The sequence below is a fragment of the Zootoca vivipara genome, chromosome 3, assembly GCF_965207765.1.
Source record: "Zootoca vivipara chromosome 3, rZooViv2.hap1.1, whole genome shotgun sequence".
Taxonomy (NCBI): Eukaryota; Metazoa; Chordata; class Lepidosauria; order Squamata; family Lacertidae; genus Zootoca; species Zootoca vivipara.
Window position 1 is genome coordinate 111,220,102 of NC_142586.1, and position 24,094 is coordinate 111,244,195.

At 41.8% G+C, this 24,094-nt stretch overlaps 1 protein-coding gene across 2 annotated transcripts in view; it reads right to left on the reverse strand.

The window, feature by feature from the left end:
* BCL11A (BCL11 transcription factor A) overlaps positions 1-24,094 on the reverse strand; it is a 160,220-nt gene that overhangs the window by 21,056 nt on the left and 115,070 nt on the right. The window lies entirely within an intron of this gene.

Genomic DNA, 24,094 nt, shown 5'->3' on the forward strand with positions numbered 1-24,094 from the left:
TCTCCCATCCTGCTTCCCACCATGGCCAATTGGATGCTTCTGGGAAACCCACAAGGCAATAGCCAACTCCAACTGTTGATGATCCCCATGAACTGGCATTCAGTGACAAACTACCTCTGAATATGAAGGTCCCGCTTAGCCATCAAGATAGACCTCTCAACTCTGTGGTTGTGTCTGATCCTTTTCTAAAGCCATCCCCAATCATCTGTCAATCAATTTCATTTGATGACCCCCAAGTTCTAGTATTTCATTTTTCTACATCATAAATAATTTTATAAACCTCTGCTTTATATGTCTGGTATTTGTTGACTGTTTTTACTATTTTTTGCAACTCATTCCTTTCCTCGGAAATAAACTTCAACAATAAGTGCAAACACTTTAACACATAAGCAGATACACTCCACATATAGCTAAGGCCTTGATCCTAGACCAATTTATACCAATGCACATTGTGGCTATAATCCTAAACATAGTTTACTTAAGAGTAAGACCCATTGAGCTCAGTGGGGCATACTGCTATGTAGATATGTATATGATTGCACTGTTATTATTGTTATCTAAAGCCAGAAGTATCAAGTCTCTGGATTTGGAGTAGTCCTGCTATGGTCTCATGGGATTAATCTGATCCATTATTGGAGGATCATAGACACTGTGATCCTAACAGTATTTAACCTATGGGCATTGAATAACTTCAAATTTAGGTACCTCCACTAATTTTTAATTAGATTATTTAAATATACATTTTCTGGCTTACTTCCAAGGAAGTATTTTAGTGCACATGGTTATGGTCTAGTGTTGCAAACCTAATACTTATTTCCAAGTAAATCCTGCTTAAATAAATTATGAAAATACATGCCAAAGATAAGGGTGCATATCTCACAGGATCAGGGCCTAAGCCAATTAATTATATGCCAGTCCTCATTTGCAAGCATGTAATTTTTGTTTTTTTGTTTTTTAAACTTACTCTATAAAAAAGCTTGTTTCAAGCTGTCAGCTGAGAAAATGAAACCTGAAATATATGATATGGTGCAGCCTTTCTTTCTCCAACTGGCTTATGGGTGACCCAAACAAATCTAGATAACCAGATGGCTGGATAGCTAGATAAACATGGATTTGGATAATTTGGATCCAACATCTGGCTAAGAAACTAGCTGAATATCCAAATTTAGAGGGGCTAAATAGCAGAAACCTACAGGAGCCATCTTGTTTTTCTTTAAAATGCTTAAGACTGCAAATGTCATTTTGAAATGCAGCTATATATCTGAAATTTGATATATCTATCTACTGTATAAGTAACAATTTATTTTAACCAGTATCACATGGTCCCCCTTCCTGTTATCCTGATAACAACCATGTGACTGGCCCGTGGCCGGCCAATAAGCAGGCATGCCAACTCTTGGGGGCTGAAGGCACCTTGGTCCCCTCAATATTTGTTTTAGGAGGGGCGGGCCCCCTCAGTCTTCAGGCAGCCCTATGCACATGTGATGTTGCACACCGCAGGTCCAGTGGCCGGCTCCTCCAGAGTACTCAGCCTTCCACAATGCGCATGACATCGCACCCGTGCAACAGCACTGGGCCCTCCCAAACTTGGGGGCAACCTCACATCTCTGGCTGTGGGATTTGAACTTTGCCCTACACAGTATTAAGTCTAGTCTGCTACCCCACACTGAACCCCTTGGTGTACTGTAATTTAAATATCACCTAGCAGAGCTGGCTCAATACATTTAGCAGCCTGAGGCAAGGACGAGATGGTCCTCCCACCCTGCTTTCTGGACTTGCAGTTAACTCTTACTTCAGCACTGGTGATTGGTCAGCATCCTCCACCACACCTGAGGGCAACACACTAACATAGGGGGTAGAGGATATCCAATGCCTCACCTCTGTTGCCTGAGGCAGCTACCTCACTCTGCCTAATTGTAGGACTGGCCTGTCAACTAGCGAGTGCTACAACTGGGACTGGGAAGGTGGAAGCCAGGCACGTCAACAGTAAGCAGAGGAAGAGCTTCTAGTTTTGTTCCCATCCTCCTCCCTGCACAGCTAGCTGAGGACAGACCAAGGTTAGGCAGAAGTGCCCCCATTTGCCCTAATGGACCAGTATCCATTGTTCTATTGCTTGAACTTGTGACTGCAACCAGTTGTGCACTCTAGTTAAGCCCTAAACTTCATAGTGAATCTCAGTCACCCCATATGCTACAGAATTACCCACTAGTTTGTACCATCAATCCTACACACATCGGTGGAAGGTGGTGGTTGTTGTTTGCCATCTACTTGTTGAGTCTAGTCCCTTGACAGAAAAGGGCAGTGATGCTTATACTCTTTAGTTTTCCCTTGCAAATAGTCAGGTAGCTTGGACCAACAACGGTTCTTTGTACCCCCTTGGTAGTTGCCCCCTTGGGAATCCCTGGTGCTGTCATTCCCAAGAGCAACTCCACATTTTATACTGCAATTCTGCTACACCTGCAGCAGACACATATCCATAAATGGCTTGTACACATATGTGGGAGCCCTGATGCACGGACACAGAGATGCTTAAGGGCACCTGCCTGAAGAACACAGCATTTATGTGCTCACTGAAGGAAACACTGCTTCTCCCATTAGGAACAGGACTGTCACATTCAGTGCAGTTCTGCCAGGCCAGAGATGAGGAAACCATGACCCTCCATCAACACCATCCAGTTTTGCCAATGGTTGGGCATGATGGGAAATGCAGTCCAACAAATGGGGAAGGACTGTAGTTTGATAAGAGAGGATGCCAAAGGTACTTTGGAAGCAAGGAAATATCTCTCTATCTATGAGGTTTTGGAATGGGTGCTGCTGAAGCTAAATGGACCAACTGTCTGATCAATATGAAGCAGCATCATGTGAATTGTGGAGAGAAAAAAACTGTAAAAGGGATAAATCCTTATTGTTCTCTTTCAGTGGTCTGTTTCCACCAAAAACAATGGGGGGCATTGAAAGGACAGCAAAAATTGGCATAAATAAATATCTTAGCAGCTAATTGTGACATTAACAAACCATTTTGAAAATGCAGAAACTGCTGAGCTTTTCCTGGGAATTCATAGGGGCGGGCACACACACACACACACACAAGTGTATTTATATATACTGTACTAGTCTTTGAACAAGCAAGGCTTACAATGGTATTTGACTGTCTGCTGATCTTCTAGGCTGACCTGTGATTTACTTTACGGCGGTGTTTATAATCTCACTCAATATAACCCACTTGTGGGCAAATCTTTTTTACAAGATTAGACAGTAGATGCCAAAATTAGGTTTCCAAACATATGCCTAATGTACGTGCGGGTAGAGAGGAGGGAGGGTAGTATGAAGTGGATGGGTTTTGAAAGAAAAACGCTGAAGTCCCCCTATCAAGTGATCTTCATTGTTCTTGTTTTCCTCCTCACTTCAAAGAAGGAGAAGAAAAAGCTTTATAAGGGGGATTTTCATTATACAATGTGTTGAATAAATGACTTTGGAAAATGACAGGCAGGCAGCTTTACAGTTATGTCTACTGCGACTCACACAGAGCCCCCCCCCCAACCCCTGCTCTAGCTTCAGGTTTCTCTATTATTATACATTTAGTCTGACAATCTGAATTGGGAGAGAGGGAGAGAGAGAGAGAGAGAGAAAGAGAGAGAGAGAGAGAGAGAGAGAGAGAGAGAGAGAGAGAGAGAGAGAGAGAGAGAGAGAGAGTGGAGGGAGGAAGAAAAAGAGAGATTCAGCCATCTCTGGCAGGTGTTTAACATTTTGGTTGCTTTAAAGGAAACCCTTTGGAATAATATTTAACATTTCATTCTTCTGCCAATGCCAGCTTTTTAATGAACCTGTGATGTTTAGCGCAGGGTGCTGAAGACGGCAGCAGATAAATACGTAAATCTTCTGGAAAAAGGAAAACTCAATTGGGCATGCAGATTTCTGAACGCTTATTTGTGGGCTCTGGGTGAGGGTCCAGAGAGGACAAACTGGGGTGGGGAAGGCAATAGGGAAGTAAAAGCAGTTGGCAATGTGGATAGTTTTCATTTCATTTTGCTGTTATAAACTAGAAGCTTTTTATAAAAACTGTAGCAAGTGATGCTATCACCCTCTGGTCTGCTTAACAATGCAACACACCCCTGCTTTGCTAGTTTATGTATTAGGTCAGTGGAAATAGCACTGTATCTTATAATGAGGATACAACATAACAGTTTTTGTAATTGCATTTTAGCATTCCCATCAACTAGATATTCTGGATCAGAAGGGCAGCTGGTATAATCATAATGTCAATGAGAAAGGCTGTTACGGCAGAGAGTAAAGATTACATGGAGGGGGGGAGCAGCTTTGAAACTGGTAATTATTACAAGTCCACTAATAGCAAATGATGCATTGCAGTTTCACCATATAATCTGTATTTCATTCAGCTCCTTGTTGGGGCAGCAGATTATATTACAGCGCTCACAATGCCAAAATTTTCTAACCTACAGTCATCAATAAAAGCCTTACGTCCCATAATTTGGTAAATGACTTTCTTCATAACATCTTCAACTGTTGTAAAGGCTAGAATCGATTTCTTACAGGGGGGGGGGAGAAGGCTTCATTTATTTACTGGAGTATAAAATGTAATATTTTTCTTCATTTGCTCAGATGAAAAACAAGTTTCCACTTTTACCATGTATGGTGAGCGGGGGGGGGGGGGGGGGGGAGAGAAAGAGAGAAAGAGAGAGAGAAAAAGAAAGAGAGAGAGAGAGAGAGAGAGAAAATGCAAGGCAAGAAAGACAGTTAAAATCCATGAGTGATTTACCTCCTGCTTTGAAGAAACACAATTTCTAATTTGTCTATTAGTACTTGATTAATTATGAAAGCTATTGACTGACCATTTTACCTCCTGGAGATTTTTTTAACAGTTGATGCAAGATTGCTGATGCATTAAGGATTGGAAGGAGGGGTCCAGCTAGGAAGGGCAAATTTAACAATAAGTGAGCGAGCTTCTGCTCAGGACAAGGCAAAGCGGCAATATTTTGTTTGTAGCAATGGACACCGTCCAAACTCAACCCTTCATACAATAGATACCCTTTCCCAGCTGTTTTTCCGCCTGTGGGCAATGTAAAAAGTGACTATACAACTTAGAGTCTCCCTGTTTCCCTCCCCTCTCCCCATGAACTTGTGGCGTCAGCTTACTGCAATGGCATGAGGGTCCCTCCCCAACCCCAGCCATTCAACAGAAAAGGTTGTGTGACTGCTTCCTAAACCCCCTAGTTTAGGAAGAGGAGTGGACATCTTTACAGAAGATAAAGCTATAAGCACCACGGCGAAGTTCTATCTCCACTGCCAGAGGCAGTATGCTTCTGAATATGTGCTGGGAATCACAAACAGGAAGAGGGTTGCTGCACTCAGGCAGTATCAAAATTTGTGAATATGTGGACCCAATCTGGAGCTCTCTTGCATTTCGGAGGTTCTGCCCCCAAACCTTGTTATTCAGGGTAGAGTTGCTCCTGAAAGCCTAGGTAGGAGAGCATGCACACTTATGCACATCATGTGTATGTCCCTCCCTCCCACATTCCTCCTCTCTTCATCTGCTTGCAACCATCTGGGCATAAAAGCTGCAAACACAAAGGCCTACACAAAGGCTGCTCCAAGAGAGGATTGGGGAGAAGCACCATAGGTGGTTGCAAGACAAGCAACCCGCCCATGTTCTCCCTCCTTCTGCTTCTGAGTCACAAACAAACTCAAATGCAACAGCCTCAGTTTAAGGGATGTTGATCCCTTAACCATGTTGACCAGAGACATGGCTCTGCATACTTCATTGTTGCATGGAAGCGCAGGGGGAAAAAGCATAGATTGTGGTAAGCGGACATAGGAATCAGCAACCCAAGCACCTCAGCTTTCAAAAAACAAACAATTATTTATTTATTTGTCCCTCAAGGCTGTGAAGATGAGCCTTGAAAAGTGACATTCCAGAATTCCCTTTGGAAATACCAGTGGAATTCCCTTGTAAGAAAGAGCTCTGCAGAGTCCCTATGCAGCCATGGTACCCAGAAATGTGGAGTGCATAAAACTGCACTGTCCTGGCCACCACATGGATTTATATGTCTCCACATAAAGTTTGCAGCATATGGCTGAATTGCATGGACAATACAAGATTGTATCAGAATGAGAGATAAATAAGTTTCCATAAGATATTTCCCATGCACCTGACCAGGCATTAATGTTCTCAAATCATGAGTGCAAGAAGTTACTGGTTTCAAGCTAACTTTCAAGACACCTGTGTCCAGTGTTGTGCATTGTTATTTTGCACAAGCACAGTACTGGGGACTTGGTCTTGAGTTCAGCACTAGAAGGTTTCTAGTCCAGGAAGCTTTGAAAGAAAAGCTTGAGATTCTGTGGGAAATGCTGGGGTAAGCTGTAAGACGGCCAGAGCCACAATTCTAGAAGTCCCACAGACTGGGCCTCTAATACGTTTTGAAATGCTTGATATCTCTAGCAGTAGTTAGAAAGGGGAAGGGGACAATAAACTACGGTAAAATGCAAATACTGTATATGAAAATTTACCTGCTTTGAATAATTAATGCAGAGTTCAGTTTTTCTTTGTGCAATGTTTGAATTACCCTGGCACAGTTTTTTTTTTTATTAATTTCTAGTGCAAAGGCGTGTGCAGATCTGGCAAAATCCCAGGCTACGTTCCCCTTCAGCCACAAGTGCCACGGCACAGTTTCTCTCAGCATATGAAAATTAAGCAATGGATTATTGCTAGGCAAGGGCTGGAGTGGACCCAGGCCAAGCATGGCAGAGGAGGCCTCTGTTTAGTAAATCATACTAATCCAGCCAATCTGGAGCGCTGCTTTGCCAAGACTTGATGCAGACCCTTAACGCTGTCCAAGGATGGAACTTTCCCTAACCTGCCTCAAAACTGTCATCAGGATTGTCTGTAGCTTTTGAAGGAAGCATTTTAAAGTCTGCGAAACCTTGTTTCACATTTCAACACTGAGTGATTTTTAATATGCAGTTTTAGGATGGGGGGGGGAGACATAGCTGCCAAGTTATCCCTTTTTTAAGGGATTTTCCATTATGCTGAATAGGCTTCCTCGCGAGAAAAGGGAAAACTTGGCAGCTATGGGGGGGGGGGAGATATGTTGCATGTCAGTAGGATTCTGTCCTGTCTCCTAATGTAGCTAACCAGGTTGTTCGGAGAAGCTCACAAACAGGGTCTGAAGGGAACAGCTCTATCCTAGTGCTCCTCCAGACATCCTTTTTATTATGCATTCAATGTGATTTATGCTTGTGATGCTATCACGGTGGTCATATGCAAGCCCACTTCCAATACATTTTTTTGCCTACAAAAGTGTTGGGGCATCTTGTAATTTCATGCTGAAACTTTTCATACCACAAATATTCAGGGTGGGTGGGTTACCCCACTTTTATTGCGCTATAGCCCCACTGAACAGCAAAGAGGTAGTATTGGAGAACAATACTGTACCTGTGTGCCTAATATAATTCTTTTAATGAAATGGGAATCTCCCCCTCCAGAATTTTTTTTAACAGCATAATCACTGGGAAAGCCACCTTAACATTCAGTGTCAAATAAGGGCATTAGCCTTCAATCCAAAAGGGACCCCGTTTTTACAACCTGAAACACTGCTGGGCTCTGAAAGTGCCTAATTCGCTAGTGAAGAATGAAGAGTGCAGAGTGCTTTTGAGCATCTGCAGAACACCTTCCTCTCACCAAAGATAATGATAAAAATTAAGGGCAGTCCATTTAAAGGATGTGAACATCAAGTGGAGTAAGCACATCTAATTTTTAATAAGCAATATTTGCTTTTAACGGGTTCCATTGAGACAGTTTTAATCCATGCATCCTACAAATTTCTTCATCTGGACCATGCTGGTTGAAGAGTACAAAAAAAGGTAAAAGTCATTTTGGTCAACTACTACTGCTGGTCGTGGTTACATTCTCTCCCTTGCAGCTTTGGGGTCTATCACTATTATATATTCCCACCACATGCTGCACAAATTGGCAAGCCCCAGTCTTGAAGCTCCTGCGGAATCCAAGTTTGAAGGCAACAAGTCTGGATGGAAGCAGAGCAAGCGGGAGTGTCCATGAGGCAAGGATACCCGCGAGTGACTCCCGTCACATGACCAGCCATTGCACTGTTCCGTCAAGGCTGGATCAATGGGCGAGCGCCACCTGGGCTCTCTCTTTGCCCTGCCAAAGTGGCAGAAGGAGGAGGGGGAGAAAACACACTGTGTTTGCTCCTAGGAGCCAGGAAGGGAAATGAGAACATGGAGTAGAGAGTGGGCCAGACAGAAGGGCCCCCGCTGTGCCACCTCCTTCCCTGCCCTGCTGGAGAAGCAGTCCTGCCAACTCTCTGACTTGCAACAAGAGACAACAAGAGTTTTTGACTCCTCTCTCTCTCTATCTCTCTCCTTCCCTCTCTTTCTCTCCCCCCCCCAAAAAAGCTGAAGACTTTGCCTTTATGCTGATCAGCTTTGCCTTTGTTGAACTTGCCAAACCAAGGTTACTGATAATCAAGGGTTATCAACTTTTCAGGAACAGAGTCAAAGCAAGCCTTTAAACAAGCAAGCAAACAAACAAACAAAAACCATTGCTATAACTGAGTTGCTACAGCAAATCTTCTCAGGACCTTAAATTCCTCTAGAATTTGTTACAATAGCTAGAAAAATGCCAGAGTAAGTGCAGAGTCACATACCACCTTCTGAATGATGCAGGAACACATGTATGGTACTCAAACTCTGCACAGCCTGTATGAACTCTGGTCTATACATATATCTGAATCAGGTGGAAATTCTACTTACAGTAATAGGAAGGAACGCAGCTAAGGGAGTTACATTTTTGAACAGTCCCTTTGTACGTTAAAAAAGACCTCAGAAATGCTGGAATTAATGAGTGGGGGAAATGTGGTGATGCTGCTTGGGGGCTTCCCACAGGCATCTAGTTGCCCACTGTGAGATCAGCACCCTCAGGCCGTTGGCCTGATCCAGCAAGCTCTGTACTTGAGCAAGTTCAAGCAGAAGAAAGTAGTCTTTTGAGGGCCCCGATCCCAAATCGCTTAAGGCATTAACAGTGCAAATCAGCACTTTGAATTGTGTTCAGAAATGGACTGGGGAACATTTCTAGGGAAGCCAGAACAGTTATTTCAAGGCTGGTGAGGTGTGTTTCATATACCTGGTCTCAGTCAATTATCCAATTTCCATATTTTCTTCTCTGAAGATAAATTGTTTGATTTGGACCATTTTAGAGTAGACCGAAGGATGGATGAGAGGGAGAGAAGGGAGGTATGACTAAATAACATGTGGGTAATAAACTGAGCAGAAATACTAATCGACAGTGGGATGAATCACTCTCTCTGCTGTGCAGATACCTTGTTTGCCATTAGAGAGGCTTAGAAGGAGTATGTATTGGTACATGGACGCAATTAAGAAGACAAATCACCCCATAACATGAGATCTTTTTCATGAATGTACAAAGCAAAGAAAATTTAATTATTAGTATGTATCATTCCATGAAATACGCTACCAGTACTAAGTGCTTTACAATCCTTAACTCATTCATTCCCCCCTGCAATGCCATCATTAGACTCATTATTATTTCATTTTACAAACAGGCTAACTGAGAGGCAGAAAGTTAAAGTCATTCCTTTCAAGGTATAGTTTGAAACAGAGTAGGCTCTTCAGCCAGATATTCTAAGCTGCATTTTAAACCATGGTTATTATAGCACACAATATGGAGGTGATAGCCACTTTTAAAATGTAGATTATAGTTTCTGGAAATGTGGCTTGCCAATTCAAATGATGAGGCTGATTTCAAAGCAGGTTTGCAAAGTTTAAAATGTACAAAGCCAGCCAGATGTCGTTTATTATTACAGTGCATTCATGATTATTTGCACTAATGATGATATTGGGGCAGCCATATGTAATCATGAATCATGTTTTCAATATTGTTTGTGTCTGCAAAAGGAGACATACTCTTTCATTTCCAATCTGTGTGCCCTGTAGTTTCCTACTGAAATCCTGCAACTTTTCATACCTCGGTATAGAACAAGAATGCCCCTTCAAATGGAAATAATGCAGTTAAGTTGGGGAAGCATCGCAAAATAACTAATAAAGTGGAATGATGTGTGGACAGTCCAGTATAAATCCACAATTAAAGAAATATTACTGCATCAATGATATGCTGCAGAATACACTCATCAAAATACCCACTGGTTTGGAGGGGTCACACTTAGTGGCCTAGTGGGCTTGTTAATCCTTTCAATTCCTGTCTAGGATTGCAAAAACAAAGACCAGTCAGGCCACAATAAACAGCTGGATTTACTTTGGAGGGTCCCAAGTTGAATTCGCCCTTTAAAAAGTGACCAAACAGGGAAACTGGAGGAGTGGCGGTGGTAGTTTCTTCATCAACCATCTGTCTGTGTTATTGCTTTTTGTACTTTGTGAACTGCTCAGAAACCTGTTTTGGCATTAAACGGTATATATACACAACTACAACTTGCATTTATTCAAACTTTTCACAAACTAGTCCACAGTCCTAGGCTATGTTCACTTTAAAAAGTTAGCATACATTTAAACATTTTAAAGAAGTAATGCTCCACTTTTTAATTTTTCTTTGGGGGGGGGGAGAACCTTTCAAGCTGGTTTATAGTGGCCCCCAGGCATGTCCACAGCAGCCACCACCAGAAAGCAAACCAGCGAGGCCAATTGGGAAGGAACTGCGGATGCGGAAGCGAAGATGCCATTGCTGTGGGGAAGGCAAGAGGGAAAATGCTCTAGAGCTAAGCATTTAAGCACTTAATTCTGCCAAGTCAGTAATGGAAGAATATGCCAGCCAATGCGCCAACAGGCTTTGGGAAAGCTTTCCTTGTTTGTGAAAGGAAAAGCAGCGTCCAACATTTTTTAGTATCTGTACACAATTGACATTTATAGGAGAAGTAGCAATTCAGGGTTCAGTGAAACACAGGAAACTGTTTATACTGAGTTTATCTAACTCAGAATTAGGCTCATCCACACTTCCAGTTATCCCACTGCTTTCCCCTAGGAAAACACACACTTTCCCACTGAATCGGAGCAAACATCAATCGGGTTTTCCGCAGGTTGATGTTTGCTCTGATTCAGCTATAAACGGTGCAATTTGATTACTCAAAAAACCCAACAGAAACAACCATGTCAGCAATCCCTCCTCGCAGATGCAGCAACTATACACTTTTAGCTGCTAGTTCACTGTCCGGTCCTATGGCTATGAATCAAGTTGTTAAAAAAGAAAAATATCCACACAACCAACCTTCCACTTTGTACCCAATTAAAATAGGTCACGAGAAAATTTCCAAACCAAGGAAGTAAACAGTCCTTGATCTCAGTGGCCAAATATGATTAAGACCTGCATGGACAATACTTTGGGCACCTCCAGAAAACCCTGGTAATGATAGTTTTGTGAGGATGCTGAGGATTCTCTGAAAGAGAAGGATCTCAAAAAATTACAGTTTCCAGAGGTCCATCTAAATCAGTATTGTCTATACTGATGGCCAGCAGGTCTCCAAGATTTCTGATCTGCAGGTGCTGGGAACTGAAGGTGGCAAATGCTGTACCACTGAGCTTGGATTTGACCCTTCCCTGGGGCCATATGGATCAAACTAGTGGAGTCTTAATAGTCCACGGAAATTTCGGAACTTCAATCCAACTTGAGTCCAAAAGCATGCCAGTCTTCATTCCACTCAGCCCTATAGGCGTGCTGATAGGTGGGTGTTTTGGATCATTACGAGTTTCTAATGATCCAAAGGTTCAGAGCATGTTCCTACTTGCCAACCTCTATCAAATATCAGACCAACAACAATATGGAGAGCAGAAAATGAGAACCTTCTTACAAACAGAAGGTTACAGCATATAAAGGCTGATCTTACATGGGAAATAAAGTATCTATGATGAAATCAATATGAAGAATTAAGTGTAATGACTAGAGGTGAGAGAAATCTGAACTCGGTCATACCAAGATTACTACAGTATATCAGTAGCCAACACATACACGTTTTAAAAATGTGACCTGATTAATATGAAAAGAGGCTTCAAATTTAAATTAAAAGATTTAAGAAAGAAGTTTGTCAGAACTAAGGCAAAACACCATGACTGGTCCTTAGGAGTCAACTGTGTTCTTTAAGTCAGCTCATAGAAATGACTACCAGATGATAAATATGGTCATCTTTCACAGGCCAAGCCCATAAACTGAGAATATTAACTGTTAAACTACAAAAAAGCCCGAGGGAAGACAATAATTTGGATTCTAGGGGCTGTCCCACAGCTAGGTTTTGATTTTGTAGGGCATTCAGATAACTTACATCTGAAAGGTGAAAAGGTCTTGACAGTAACTTGGTGGAGTTAATTCCCGGCTGCATCCTGGGCTTGACCAGTCTCTCAATTTGCACCTGGCACTTCTATGGGTATAGGTCAACCACAGTTACTAAAAGCATCATCAAAGCAGATGTGCAGGCTAGGTGGGGTAATATCATGTTTCACTCTCAGCTGGAGCATGCTTCTAATAATGAAGGTGATTCAAAGTTCACTTCCAAACATGAATCATCTTATCTCTGATTTCCATCTTACTTTCTGAGCAAAGTCAAGCACAGCTTTTTGAAAGACCTCAAAATGGCTGAAACGGCTGCCATAGGCAAACCATGTTATCAATCAGACCATCAGAGCTACTGTCCAAGATATTTTAGTGCTTGAGGCAAGAAATCCAAGCAGTATTATGTCTCTATCTCCCCCCTCCACTGCCTACTCTGGGAATTTGCTGTCTTATAATGCAGGACTGAAGAACATTTTTCAGCCCAAGGGCAGCATTCCCATCTGGGTCACCTTTTGGGTGGGGCCACATGCCAGTGACGCACAGAAGAAAAAATGTAAATGTTACCTGTACAGTTAGCTACTTTCCATAGCTGTCAAGTTTTCCCTTTTCTTGCGAGGAAGCCTATTCAGCATAAGGGAATTTCCCTTTAAAAAACCCGAAGAACTTGACAGCTATGCTACTTTCTATACTCACCCCTCTCTAGCTTCCATCTGGGCAAATGAGAGAGCTAGAAGGCCACATTCAAGTTTCCCACGCTGCTTTTAATGGTATCCCCAAATCTGGATGTCTTTATCCTATCTAACGACAGGGCTGGGCTCTACTAACTTTTTGCCACTTGACCAAATAACAACAATTCTTGTTTGTATGATTGCATGTTTTGTTTGTCTACAATGCTGCAGTTCCATTTAATATTTTGAACCAATAATTTGTTTCTTTTGAAAGCACTCACATGGGACGTGTGTGTCCTTTGTTACTGGAGGACCCCTTGCCCAATGATTTAAACTCAGATGCCAGGGAATTAGTCTCCCTTTCTTTCTCCTTTTTCTCTCTTTACCAAGGTTTTTTAAATTAAAAAAAAATTGAACAGCAGTTTGAAGCTAAACCAGGAATCTCTTTTTATTCATCTTAAATGTCAAATGAATGCTTGTCTTCAGATGCGACAGTACTGAAGGCATGGAAAATGGAAGAAACACACACCAGAGTGGGGGAATAATTAATTGTTACCACTTGCACTAGATTCTCTCTCTTCTCCATCTGGCCTGTAAAAGACACACAGAGACACACTCCAGTCAAATCTAAGCACTCACAAGTCACATGTATTTCAGCAAGGAAGATTTAAACGTGTGTTTAATTCTCCCAGTTCAACTTGTAAGTGCTTAACTTGACTGGATGGTATCCAAAGCCTTTTTTTCTGCTACCTTAAGAAATCCATACTCTTAACCTAAGTTAAAACTGATATGATGTCTGTCCACACTCCTTCCCCAGAGTTCTAGTGTTGCTGATTCAGTGCTTCTCCCTGCAAACCATAGGGCACCTGTGGATAGTCCATGTCAACAGAATTATGGGAGGATTTGCAGAGTAAGCATGAGTGGCACCACTGGTTGTTTCCACTGATAATGTGACAAGCACACAGCAGGCCTCATATATACATTATATTCATATCTTCTGTTCCTTGCCAAAGCTCAGAGCAACCAAGTGGTTTCCGAATCAGACACTGGCTTGTGTCTAGGCAGCAGTTGCCCTGTACCTTGGAAGCGAAACTGGTGCATATGTGCAGCACAGCCTTTTAACTGGTAGAACCCATTCAGCAGCAGTCACTACCCACTAAGCTCCTTTGACATAACTGCTAGGAAAGTGGCAAACACTTTTTTGTTCCATTCGTTTTGTGAAAAGTCTGATTTGGGTTTTGATATTTCATTTTGGTGCATACTTTTAAATTTTGTTTTATGCATTTCTTACCTTCTCTGTAAAGCTGCCTTTATTTATTTTTAATAAATCTTTATTAATTTCCCATACAAACATATATACATAAATAACAAATCTTACAAAACAAAAACAATACAATAAAAACAAATGAAATAAAAATAACATGAAACATGTGACATATTACAATCGACTAACAAATTAAAATCTATAACTTCCAATCATTCTCATTATACTGCTTATATTAACTGTATTCTCTTGCACAGATTTATGTTTCATTGTTTTTGTTTTTTGATAAGTATATATAATCCAGAATGGTATCTAATACATTTTTTGCTTACAAGTATCAATCTAGTTCTGCAAGTATTTTATTATTTGTACAATATGTTTTTAAGTCTTCTTTAAATATTTTCCATTCTCCATATACTTTCTGATTTGACACTCCTCTAATTTTCCTGACAGTTTGGCTAATTATAGGTATTCTATCATGAGAATCTGCCAATCTGTTATTGTTGGCAAAATTTCATTTTTCCAGTTTCTTGCCACTATTATTCTGGCTGCTGTGATTGTGTACATAAACAATGGTCTTATATATTTTTAAAAAAATTCTGTTGGTAATATACCTAATAGGAGGATTTCTGATCTTTTTTTAAATGTAAATTTAAATAGTTTTTTTTAAAGTTCACTATAGATGTTATTCCAAAATTCACAGATAACTTTGCAGTTCCACCACATATGGAAAAAAGACCCTATATTCTTTTTACATCTCCAACATGTTGGCGACCTACCTTTATACATTTTGGCACGTTTTAGAGGGTTGTGGTGCCATCTGTATATCATCTTCATTGTGTTTCCTCTGAGGTTGTAGCATGTCGTGAATTTAATATATGTCCTTTATTTAAAGCTAAACTGGCAATGTCTAAAATCTACGATGACATTATCATGCGCTTACAAGAAGGTTTGTGTGTGTGTGTGTGCGCGCGCACACACGTGCACATACCTATATGAAAAACTAATAAAGAAAACAAAAGCTAGTATTGGGTTTAAACTACAAGAAAATCAAATTTAGATAAAACACTATAGAGAGCTTTCTAGTTTTCTTTCTTGAGAGAGCTTCTCTCCAAAGAAGGAAATGTAGTGCCCCACTGTTCCACTAGCAGAGTTTTATAAATACATAATGATTTGGGTTATCAATCTTCTTCACCGAGTAATCATTTACCTCTTAACTGATTAATCAATTGATTAAATTTAATTAATATGCATGTTATTTAAAAATCTCCACTTAGATATTGAAGGATGGATGTTTTAACTTAGTAAACAAGGACTCATGGTTACAAGGCCATATTTAACCATGCTGCCATTTTTTGTCATAATTCCCCCCCTACCAACTCAACAGCAAAAGCTTGCATTGAATGATCCTCTGTTTCAAGCTTGGAACAACTCTTTCAGTAGCGATGGTTTCACTTCTGCAGAATGCAAACCACTCAAGCAACTATCTGATGGCAATAGAGGAACTGTCCATCTCATTCTAAAATGTCCCTCATTCCATCATATGGAATGGCTTCATTGCTACAGTTTTAAACTGTGGAAAGGAAATCTAATCACTCATCCAAGTGCTCAAAGCGGTGTACAACGTCATTTTGTTCATCCTTGCAACAAGCCTAGGAGGCAGGCCACTACTTAAGCAAACTAAAACACAACTAAGTAACTACAGTATTGTATTTCCCAAACTGGACCTGAAGTTGACATAATGACTTATCTATAAGTGGAAACACATGTTTCAGGAGATAGGGAAGCTGTCAAAAATGGCATCTCTGTGTGAAAGATCTCCCTCTCGCCCCCATAACATGGAGCTTCGCGTACCTCATGCTGCGACATCATTGCATTGTGCGTTTCCTGTCCCCTCTCCACCAGCTGCTGGTGGCAGAGAAACACAAAAATTCAAGATGTCACAGCATGGGGTTAAGATGTAGAACACTTCGGCGGGCGGAACGTAACACAGGGATGTTATTTTCAGCAGCAGTCTGGTGCCTCCCATTATGTGTATCTCTGCCCAGAGACTGCCGTGCAAATCTATGGGCCTTTCTAGGTGTCCCTTTCATTGCACAATCATGCCTATTTGTGATCATGATGGTATCAGGGCAGTAACACACTATCCTGCTTTCAATACAATTTGTGCCTGCAAAAGCTTGGGAGAGAACATATGGCTTCATTTCCAATCAGTGCATGCCTCATAACCTCCAGCTATACTCTTGTAACTTTTTAAAATTGCAAATATTTGGGGCAGGATTGTCCTGCTTTTCATGCACTACAGTACAAGAGTAGTAGCATACCACCCATCATCTGACAATTACAGGGTGGTTCACAATATAAAAATACAAAATACATAATATAAATAAATAAATCAATAACCCTCCTCCCACAAACACAATTAAATGGACAAAGGCCTGGTTCTAGAGAAATGTTTTCACTTGGCACCTAAAGATATGTAATGAAAGCACAGGTGTGCCTCCCGGGGGAGAGCATTCCACAAATGGGGAGCCACCACAGAAAAAGCCCGTTCTCATGTTGCCGCCCTCTGAGCCTTTTGTGAAGGAGGCACATAAGGAAGAGCCTCGGATGATGATCACAGGCTCCAGGTTGGTTCATATGGGGAAAGGCAGTCCTTGAGGTATTGTGGTCCTGAGCTGTTTAAGGCTTAATAGGTTAAAACCAGCCCTTTAAATTGGGCCCAGAAACTAGTTGGCAGCCAGTGCATTTGGGCCAGGATTGGTGTAATATGCTCAAACAGTCTTGCCCTGGTGAGCAACCTGGCCACCAAATTCTGCACCAGCAGAAGTTTCCAAACCATCTTCAGAGGCAGCCTGTAATATAACGTGTTACACAGAGGCCACAGAGGCCACCAAGCAACAGCAAAGGATCCAGAAGTTCCCCATATCTGTGTACCCCCTCCTTCAGAGGGATTGTAACCCTAATCCAAAGCAGGCAAACTCCCATCCCTCTGGTCTAACAGTGCCTCAGTCTTATGAGGATTCAGCTTCAGTTTGTTGGCTTTCATCCAATCCATTACCAAGGCAAGACGAGGGTCCAGCACCTCCACTGCCACCAGATGTAAAGGAGAAGTAGAGCTGTGTCATCAGCATATTGCTGACAACGTACTTCAAAACTCCAGATGACACCACTCAGTGGGTTTATGTAGATGTTCAACAGCATAAGGGATAAAACTGAACCCCAAGGAACCCCGCATTGAAGGCTCCATGGGGCCTAAGATCACTCCCCTCCCCATACTATTGAGGTAGCATCACAGAACTGACCCATTGACAGGAAAAGATCAGATTCCTCATATTTATGTCAAGTCCAGCCAATCCACAGACTTCATATTGCCTGCCAATTGGAAGAGCCAATGCTGCCCACTGCAGTTCTGCTCTGTGCCTGAAGAGGGCTCTAAGGCACTGGCCACCCATGACAGCTCATAAGCCAGCCCTAATGCCTTAAGACAGGCATCCCCAAACTTCGGCCCTCCAGATGTTTTGGACTACAATTCCCATCTTCCCCAACCACTGGTCCTGTTAGCTAGGGATCATGGGAATTGTAGGCCAAAACATCTGGAGGGCCGCAGTTTGGGGATGCCTGCCTTAAGACGTTCCATTAAAGGGTAGGGGGGAATTATAACTAAACTTGTTCAGGTATACAGTGCAGACATGTGGTGGTGTGAAAACAGCCTGTTTATTCATTAATGCCCAACTTCACATTTGTAAGAAAATGGAGACCACTCCAATATTCATAAAAGCCTGTGGTGGGGCTTAAATTGATTTATGTATATGCTAGTTCAGACACTTATAGGAGCTGCAGAAAGTGATTGAGAAAAAAAGCGGGAGGGGGAGGAATACTCCTTTATATTATTTCTTGCTCCTTAAAAAAAAAACAACCTCTATTAACAAGAAACAGCTCTGTGCTTGGCAAAAACAGAGATGGATTGTGCCGTCCCTCAGAAGCATAGCGCAGCTGCCAATCAACTGTCATTCTGTTATTGGACTTCACATAGTTTGGCTATCAAACCCCCCTCCCCAACTTCTGTCTTCAAGTTGGCAAGTTAATTTGTCAGTCTGGAAGTAATTTTTAAAGGCTTAGAGCCAGGGTGTGGTGTGTTGGGGAAGGAAGGTTGAAAGCTGTCCCTTTTGCATTCAAACCAGGGTGTGGGAAGGAACTGGAAAGGGCTGGAATTGGTGGCAAACATTCAACGCAGAACACAATCCTCAAAAGAAACTCAGGCAAATGAGAATTGATTCAGCAGGCATAAACAGGACACTGAAAGTGTTAATTAATCAACCCCTGCCATTAATCAATGAATCCATCTATCAGAGAAAATTTAAGCAAGATTTTTTTAAAAACAGAATGAAGAAATGATAAAACAGGGAACAATGGTTAGCAGTAGCAAATAAAACATACATACACAAGTTATCCCAGAGTTGTTATTCTATGAGAACAACCCACGCCTGCACAAAACAGGCCCTTTAACCCACCTTTATGGTTAACATGGGTCTCAACGGGTTGTTGTTGTGAAGATAAACTGATTGGCCCACATATGGTGCCTTTGGGCAAAGAACAGGATAAAACGCAAAATAAAAAAATTCCTTCAGTAGCACCTTAAAGACCAACTAAGTTTATATTTTGGTATGAGCTTTCGTGTGCATGCACACTTCTTCAGATATATCTGAAGAAGTGTGCATGCACACGAAAGCTCATACCAAAATATAAACTTAGTTGGTCTTTAAGGTGCTACTGAAGGAATTTTTTTATTTTGCTTCGACTCAGACCAACACGGCTACCTACCTGTAACTAGGATAAAACGCAATTATTCTCAAGCATTAATAGCTCAGTGGTAGAGTGCCATGTTTTGCATGCACAAAAGTCCCAGAGTGTCAAGTAACAGGTGATGGAAATACCTCCCCTCCTGGCAGGTCAAAAAATGGCCTTGGCACAAACTTGTTAGCTTAATTAAATAAGAATAATAGCAGCCAATGTGGCTATCTTTTTGATTTCACAGATTCACACTAAAGGGGAGGGAATGCATCACCCACCCACTCCAAAAAGAGGAATACAGATTTGCCTAAGCTGATTTATTTGAAAGTGATCACTATTGAAATTAATAGAAATAATTTTCAATGTAGCATAGAAGACTGTGTTTAGTTTGCTGTCTAAATGCTGCCAATGGCTGGTGGACAACTTCAAAGCCCCTTCTGCTGTCCCCTATTTAACTTTGAACTTGTCTTGGTCCAGATAGCCCTTCAAATAGATGATGTCTTGAAACAAAGAACTGCACTTTAAGATATATGACCACCCTCATGCCATCATATGCACGTTCACTCAAAACTAAGTCCCACTGAGTTCAGTTTGACTTACTCCCATGTGTGTACTGGATTGCAGCTTCAGGCTGAAAGTACACATGACATGCAGGCTACATGCATGTTTTTCCATGATTCAAACAATAAACAAAGATCCAAGAACAGCTGCTGGAAACTGTATCCCTGACCAATGAATCAGTGGCAAAAGGGTATGCTTAACCCTTTCCCTCACCAGCCATTTTTCTGCTCAACACTTCTCCCCACCCAAGTTGCTTTTCTAACTGCAGAAGAAAATATTTATATTTCCTTTGGTATGGAGAAAAGCAGCTAGTGGGGCAATATTTAGTAGGGGGAAAAACAAGCAGGGAAAGGGGAAAGCAGTCCTTCTCCAGGTTCTTTCTTCCCTCCCAGAGCAGCACCTAGTTTGCAAAAGAAAATTTGTGGGGAGTTTTTTTTTGGGGGGGGGCGGGGGACGACAACCACCCAACTGCATCTCATGTACAGTTTCAGCCTCACTGTGATTAGGTTTGAAATTCACTGTTTTAAATGAATGGCCGTCTCTCTCTATATGAGTCACCAAACCTATGAGAAGTACAGTTCCTCTAAAAAACAGAACACGTAATCCAAGTCTAGCAAAGGCTTCCTTAAGAAGCCAGAAAGGTGTTTCTCTCCACCACCACCCTCCAGATACACACATACCCTGACCCCAGGTCAATGACCCTGCCAGCTCCATGTCTCACCTGAGCCTCGACCTGCTAGATCAAAGGTCTTTCAAAGCAGGTGCTCGACAATCAGGTAAACAATAACCTTGTTTCAACAGCCTGTAATTATGTATTTACCTGCTGGCCGTTAGGGACAATTGAGTTAATCATTCACCTTATAAATGCAGTCGTAATTACAGTGCGGTAGGAGAAGTTCAGAACTATGGCCAGTGGTTGTCAGACAGTATTTTTCAAAGTACGAATTACATCCTATTTTTCCTTCCCATTACAGTATATATATTCCCTTTCAGTCTCTGTCAGGATTGAACCCAAACAGAAAGGAAAAGAAATCTCCACAGGGATGGGGGAGTATGCAATATATATACACAGACACATTAAATAAAGATTCTGCAGTGTTGGATTTATTTATTTCCTTAAAAGCAGCTCCGCCCCTTCATAAGTAATGAGACCAGCGTGGTGAACAACTTAAAAGTGTGTGTGTGTGTGTGTGTGTGTGTGTGTGTGTGTGTATAAAGTAAAGATCCCCCACCAAAAAAGTTAAAAACTACAAGCAGGGGAGGAGGAGCAGCCAAGACAGAGGAGACAAAGTCTCCCAAGTAGCCCCCAACCAATGTGGCCAATTGCCTGGGATGGTGGGAGTCCAGTTAAGTTCCTACCCCTGATTTATGGGTTTATTCTTGCTCCACCCCATTGCTGGCCCTAAATACACTTTGCCTTCCTGTCAGCTGGCTTTAGCCTGCGGAATGAGATAGCAAAATGCTGAAGTAATAAAGGAGCTGTACCATTTCAGACAGCAACAATACCATTTCTGAATGGGTTGCCCATGTTGCATAGCTGTCAAGTTTTCCCTTTTCTCGCGAGGAAGCCTATTTAGCATAAGGGAATTTTCCTTAAAAAGGGGGGAGAACTTGACAGCTATGCCATGTTGTTTTAAAACAATAACAATAGCACAACCCCATGCAAGTAAAAACTAAACAACAACAACAATTACTCTCTGCTGTGATAATTTACTTTTCTGTGACAGTTTCTCAATAGCAGACCATTCAGAATTGTGGGTCTACTCTCTCACACAGTCTGAAGTGTTATAGTCCAGTCTAGCACCTCATGACCAGTCAAGCATCACAGACTGTGATCCTCATTCTGCCCATAGAGACAGAAAAAGGTCAAGAGTCGCACACAGCCTGAATTTGGGTTATAAACTGAAAAATGCACTGGGTCAGGATTCTCCCTTGACATAGAATAACCACACTTTAGATATCATTGGAAGTTAGAATGGAAAACCAGTTCAGTTTTAGACCAGCAGTACTCACGAGGAAGGCCCATAAGTCATTGGTAAAGCTCTTGCTTTGCACACAATTCCTGACATTTCCAGGAAGGCTGAAGAGCCCAAAGAGCACATAGCTCCAGATGACTCAAGTAAGTAAACCAAACCACACACTGTCATGTAAGATGAAGTGAATGAAGCAAAAAATAATAATGCCTCAGTCTGTCTAAAAAGGCAGTCTATTCCCAACAGCAACTACCCAACCACTTCTGAGAAGCTCACATGCAGAGTTAAGGCCACACTGCACTCAAACTGGATTCAGATGGTAGATTAGATACCATCCTCTTCACAGGTTAAAAAACACAGGAACATCCTCTAGGGTCTCAGGAGCCCTTAGCAATTGTGTGTTTCAAACCAGTTTAGTATCCACATCAAAATGCATTATTCGGCAATGATTACTTTCAAAAAATTGTATTACATTTGGCTTTAAAACTACAATGCAACTTCTGAACCAACTGCCTCATGAGTCTGGTAAGAAGTCTGTTCATTCATGTTCTGCCAAATCACGGATATTTCTGAAGCTTCTCAAGGTCTCTGAGTGTTTCAAACCAGGCTTTTTTGGGGGGGGGGCAGGGGAGAAGATTCAAATACCTGCTCTTGAATACAGTCATACCTCGGTTTAAGTACGCTTCGGTTTGAGTACTTTCAGTTCAAGTACTCTGCAGACCCGTCTGGAACGGATTAATCCACTTTCCATTACTTTCAATGGGAAAGTTCGCTTCAGGTTAAGTACACTTCAGGTTAAGTATGGACTTCCAAAACCAATTACACTCATACTTTGGGTTAAGTACGCTTCAGGTTGAGTACTCCGTGGACCCGCCTGGAACGGATTAATCCACTTTCCTTTACTTTCAATGGGAAAGTTCGCTTCAGGTTAAGTACGCTTCAGTTTAAGTACTCCATGGACCGTCTGGAACAGATTAATCCACTTTCCATTACTTTCAATGGGAAAGTTCGCTTCAGGTTAAGTACAGACTTCCGGAACCAATTGTGTACTTAAACCGAGGTACCACTGTATATTAAAATTTCAATTTCAGATAGAGAGCCAATGTAGTGTAGTGGTTAAGGGTGTTGGACTATGTAAGACCTGGAAGACCTAGGTTCAAACTCTCAGTTGTAAAGCTTGCTGGATGACTTGGGGTCAAGTCACACTCTCTTAAACTTACCTACCACCCAAATGCAGATGGAGGAAGAACTACATGCACAGCCTTAAGCTCCTTGAAGACTAGGCAGAAAGGCAATAAATAAATAAATCTGCCATGTATTGCAAGAGCGCGTGTTACAGTAAGTTTAATAATTCAATTAAAGTTAACTGTTGGAAATTAAGACTGATAGATGTCCTCACAACACTGTGCCTCTGAAGGTCTCATCCACTGCAGCCATCACATGACCCCACCTACCCCCAAATAAGGGGGTCCAAAGGTTAGCCCTGTTTCCTTACAACACAGCTGAATACTGCTGATTCTGTTGCCACTGTCAGGCTCCTTGTTGAAAGACAGGTAAGAGCCACACTGCACTCAAACTGGATTCAGCTCATCTGATTATACCAACTGCCTTGCTGGAATATATAATCATCTCTCGGATGACATTTTAAATATCCAACTAGACAAATAATTGCTGCAATAATTGATAGCTGAATCAAGCTGGAAGATTACAGATTGGCACCCAGACCCAGAGAAACAAGCTCACATCTTTCACACACATTATCAGAAGAAGGCTTGATTCTGATATTCTTCCTCTCCCTTATGGTGATGTTGTGATGCGGGGATGATTTAGAGAGAAATCCACTGCAACAGAATCTGTGCCTGGGGATTTGATTACTTTCTGGGGGGAGGGGAAAAAGGGGGGAATTAGGCCAAGTGATTTATGTTTTGCTTTGTGCAAATAATGACAAGGATAAGGAATTGCTCATAAACACACTCCAAGACAGCTTAAAAAGAGTTGTTCATCCAGGCTGCAGCCTTCAGATAGGTTAATCTTGAGCAGGAAAACTGAATATATATCTATACTTAATATCCTGTCACACTCTAGTGTGGCCAAGATCAATATGGGACTCCATAGACAGCTAGGGCCCCTTGTGCTAGCACCAGAATCCTAATTCTGGATTGTTTCAGCTCCTATATGCCAGGGGCGAGAGACCTTTTTCAGACCATGGGTTATATTCTCTCATAGGAAACACTCTGGGGGCTACATTCCAGTGATGGGTGGAGCCAAAGGCAAAAGTGGGTGGAGTAATGGAATGGATTCTTACATTTGCTTCTACATCACACACCTGTCCTCTGCCTTCCACCCTATCAGTTCCAATGGACACCAGGAAGCACTGATGAGATCCTATCCCTGTCCTGCAATTTCCTGACCTCCTCCTGTATTACTTATTCAATGGTAGGCAATTCTGTGAAACACAGTAAAGGTGCAGCAATCCTTCAACTTTCAGGTTGGTCAGATTTAAGAGTCA